General features: G+C 42.7%; 1 pseudogene; it reads left to right on the forward strand.

The window, feature by feature from the left end:
* The first annotated feature begins 1,203 nt into the window (after window positions 1-1,203).
* LOC103736924 lies at window positions 1,204-2,974 on the forward strand (annotated as a pseudogene).
* The last annotated feature ends 1,972 nt before the right edge of the window (window positions 2,975-4,946 follow it).

Raw genomic sequence — 4,946 nt, forward strand, 5'->3', positions numbered from 1 at the left:
CAAGTGCCCTGTAAGGATATTGCTAATCTTGGCCTTCTCATCCAGAATAAAAGCTTAGAAGTACCTCTGTAAGTTGGAAAACTGATACACTGATAAGAGGAAATGAAAAAATAAAAAGCTCAAAATAGGTATCTGATATGAACATTTTAAATAAGAAAGAACTATAGGTTTGTATGGAAAAGTCTAAAAAGCTGTAACTAAAACATTAGCAGTAGGTATTCTTCAAACATTGTACGTAGTGAACCATGTATACACATAGCAATACCCCAATAACAAAAGTGGGAAAAGACTGAGTAAGTTTGTACAAATTTATGGATAGAGGATAACAGATCTTAAAGCAAAAATAAATGTGGTCAGGACTGGAGAGATGACTCAGTGGTTAGGAACACTGACTGCTCTTACAGAGGACCAGGGTTTGAATCCCAGCACCTACATGGTGGCTAACAGCTGTCCATAACTCCAGTTCCAGGGTATCTGAGGCCCTCTTCTGACCTCCATAGGCATTTACAACACAGGTGCATGTACATACATGCAGGAAATACACTCATACACATCAAAAAATAATAAAAAAATAAGATAAAAAATAAATGTGGTCAGATAGATTAAAAACACAAAACGCTGGCCCTTGAAACAGGAGAGTACAAAGGGTTGGCCTATTTTAAAATGTCTGTTGTCCTTTTAACAATGAGCTGTGGAAAAGCAGATGCCTCCCCATGTGTTGCTATCTTCATTACTTAAATGATGAGTAAGAACAGATGCTTGAAGAGACAACTAAGCTCCTAGGCTTTTGCCTCTGTGCCCAGTGTTCTTCCACTTCCATTACCCTTTTCATCAGTGGTATTGCATGCTATCTACCCCCAGCATCACAGCAGAAAAATAAAATGATTGTCTCTCTGTTAAAGAGGAGCCCTTCCTAATAGAACTGTCTTGGTTTATTTAGAAATTTCATATTACACTACTACCTAGGAATAGAAATCAAAGGATGGAGGAAGAGGAAAATGAATTATTGTTATCTTGAAGGATGAGATTAAAATTATCTTTGTGCCAGATCATAAATAATGTCAAGAACACTCAAGCTACAACAATATTGCATCAATTATTCCCTCAAAACACCTCCTACCACACTGGCTACCCAGGCTTCACCACCGGCCTAGTAGTGGGGCTGACACGAGAGTCTGAAACCGGCCTCAGGTCAAAAGGAAAATGAAGTACATTCTGGTCACTGGTGGTATTATATCAGGGATTGGAAAAGGAGTCATTGCCAGTAGTGTGGGCACAATACTCAAGTCATGTGGCTTACATGTAACTGGTCAATTAAAATTGACCCTTACATTAACATTGATGTGGGAACATTCTCTCCTCATGGGCATGGAGAAGTCTTTGTGCTAGATGATGGTAGAGAAGTTGACCTTGACCTGGGAAACTATGAGCAGTTCCTTGATATCCACCTCACCAAGGACAATAATCTGACCATGGGGAAGATATACCAGTCCATCATTAACAAGAAGCACAAAGGACATTACTTGGGGAAAACTGTCCAAGTTGTCCTTCACATCACAGATGCAGTCCAGGAGTGGTTGATTAGACAGGAGTTAGCACCTGTAGGTGAAGATGGCCTAGAACCTCAAGTGTGTTTTATTGAGCTTGGTGGAATGGTTAGAGATATTGAAAGCATGCCCTTCATCAAGACCTTTCACCAGTTCCAGTTCAAGGTCAAGAGGGAGAACTTTTGTAATATCCATGTCAGTCTAGTTCCTCAGCCAAGTTCAATGAGGAACAGAAAACAAACCCCAACCAGAACAGTGTTCGTGAGCTTAGGGGACTTGGGCTTTCCCCAGATCTGGTTGTGTACAGGTGCTCAAATCCTCTTGACACATCTGTGAAAGAGATATTATCAATGTTCTGTCACGTGGAACCTGAACAGGTGACCTATGTCCATGATGTCTCATCTATCTACCAGGTACCCTTGTTGGAAGAGCAAGGGGTTGGACTACTTTCTCCGGAGACTTGACTTTCCTTTTGAGAGGCAGCCACAAAAAATGCTGATGAAGTGGAAAGAGATGGCAGACAGACATGATCGATTGCTGGAGACCAGCTCCATTGCCCTTGTGGGCAAATACACCAAATTCTCACATTCCTATGCTCTGTCATTAAAGCTCTAGAGCATTTTGCCTTGGCCATTAACCACAAGCTGGAAATCAAGTATGTAGATTCCACAGACCTGGAGCCAAGCACCCTGCAGGAGGAGTCCGTGGGCTACCACCATGAAGCAAGGCAGAAGGTCTGAGGGGCTCATGGAGTGCTGGTTCCAGGAGGATTTGGTGTTCGAGGAACAGAAGGAAAAATTCAAGCAATTGCATGGGCTGGGAAACAGAAGAAGCCGGTCCTTGATGTGTGTTTAGGAATGCAGCTGGCGGTGGTAGCATTTTTCAAGAAATGTGCTGGAATGGCAAGATGCCAATTCTACAGAGTTTGACCCTAAAACTAGTCATCCCATGGTCATAGACATGCCAGAACACAACCCTGGGGAGATAGGCGGAACCATGAGGCTGGGCAAGAAGAGAACCCTATTCCAGACCAAGAACTCAGTCATGAGGAAACTCTATGGAGACACAGACTATTTTGGAAGAAAGGCAGTGCCACTGATTCAAGGTGAATCCAGTGTTGAAAAAGTGCTTGGAAGAATAAGGCTTGAAGTTTGTTGGCCAAGATGTTGAAGGTTAGAGGATCGAGATTGTGGAGTTGGAAGATCATCCTTTATTGGGGTGCAGTACCACCCTGAGATCCTGTCCAGGCCTATCAAGCCCTCCCCACCTTACTTTGGCCTCCTTCTGGCCTCTGTGGGGCAACTCCGCATTACCTTCAGAAAGGCTGCCAGCTCTCACTCAGTGATACTTACAGTGACAGAAGTGGGAGCGGCTCCCCCAACTCTGAAATCACTGAACTGAAGTTTCTGTCAATAAATCACGACTGATATGCTAATGGATGATTCCTCAAGAAAGCCTGTGACTTTGATAGTTTACAACTATGATTTTTTCACTTGGTTTTTGACACTTCCTTTAAATTATGCTTTTAAGATTATTTTATTACTGGGGAAAGGTATTTGGAAAACTGTTACTTGCATGTCCTGTCATTTATACTGGCTCCTGTGACACGATGTACTTACTGCCTGTTGCATGACCCTTCCTTTCCAGTTTGTTGAGTTTCTGAAATGGGAAATTGGGCTCTAGATGGGAACTGATGATGGCCAGCAACTGGTAGAGGGCCATCAACCATCTTGTTTCTCCAACTACCTCACATCACTGTGGATTAGAGTGTGTTGTTGCTTCCCCAAGTGTCTGGACCCTTCCAATGTGCAGCAGGAACTGCTGTGGTATCTGTGAGTTGCCTCTCTGAGGAGTGAGGCCTTAGCTGAAACTTAAAGTGCTGCTGAGTTGTGGAGACTCTTGGTGCCAGCTGTGACTGGTCCTCATCCAGAGAGATGCTCAGTTCAGTGTCACATCAGGTAAGTGTGTCTGACGTGCTGCTTAAAAACCCTGGGCCTTTGGCTGCCCTTCTATTCCTGGGGCTGGAATCACTCTTTGCATCAAGGGGTCACTTAGAAGCAAGGGATCTTGAGAAACTCTGAAACTCTGTGTATTGACTTGAGCATGCTTTTTTTCTTACAGAATGGTGTTACTGCAGTTGAAATGCAATTCCCAAAGTTATTTTTTTAATGTGGCAGCAGTGGACAGCCCACACACTTGTGGCTGACACAGTGTATACTCCTAACTTAATAAATAATGCAGACCATTGTGGGGAAAAAATAACACCTCCTACCTAGCCACCTCACCTTGCCCACAAATACATTTTGAAATGGTGATTTTGGAAACAAAGCTGAAACTATATGTAAACTAAAGGAAAAGGAAAGGGAAGACTATGTGGTAGAGAATGCTCCTCCTTAGATGCAATCTCATATTTTAAGGCAATAATAACCTGGAAAACTTATAAACTTTAATGGCTGAATAGCCATTTTTGGAGTGATAAAAGTCGTGTTGTCCAGAAAAAAACAGTTTTATAAATAAGAACTAAGGAGCACAGGACACACATGCAGTGGTAATTCAGGAAAGGAAAATGTGGTGTAACATCACAAATGAGTTCATTATGGGGCAGGGGCCACACAGGTCAGAGAGCCCAAGACAGTGGCCACCACCATCCCTTGATCAGCAATTTCCAGTTAGTCAGAGTCACGGCCAAAGGAACAAGGCAAAACGCTGAAAACCATCAGTCATAAACAAGGAACAAGAAAATGGAAAAAGCCTTAAAAATATAACTTAACTGGGATGCCAAGGATGAAACCAGCAACACAGGTCACAGTTGAAAGAAATAAAGCTGAAGGTAGAGAAAACGTGGAAGAGCTGAGTCACAGACAAAGGAACAAAAGCCAAGGACAGAGTGTGGAACACCATGAGTCAGCCATCCTCAGGAAAATGAGCAAGGAGACTTTCCATGGAAGAGCTGTCCTTAGGAAGAGCTCCATGGCCAGGCTTTCAATTCCAAAGTTATCAGTGACCAGGGCAGTTTGGAGGCTGCTGCCGCCACTTGAGATTCTGATGGACACAAAGATTTCAATGGAAGTAACTCTGAAAGAATTTAGGTCCCACGAAAGAAAGAGGAAGGACAGATATTACCCACAAAAGTGATCATGTGATAAAAAATCAAGTTGAAAAGGCAGATGGGCCCAGGCACCAGAGAACTAGAGGTAAATAGGGTGGTGAATTCAGACCCTGAAGATTATTTACATGAGAGGAAGACTGCCATCCAGGAGTAATAGTGCAGAAAAGAAAGGTTTTCTATTGTGCTTCAAACCTCTATTTCATTTACATTTCAAATGTCTGACTTCATCATGGCACAATAATATTACAAAATCATACAGCTTCGTAGGAGTCATACCTTAAAAACGCTCT

The sequence above is a fragment of the Nannospalax galili genome, unplaced genomic scaffold (genome assembly GCF_000622305.1).
Source record: "Nannospalax galili isolate Female #2095 unplaced genomic scaffold, S.galili_v1.0 scaffold1338, whole genome shotgun sequence".
NCBI classification, from domain to species: domain Eukaryota; kingdom Metazoa; phylum Chordata; class Mammalia; order Rodentia; family Spalacidae; genus Nannospalax; species Nannospalax galili.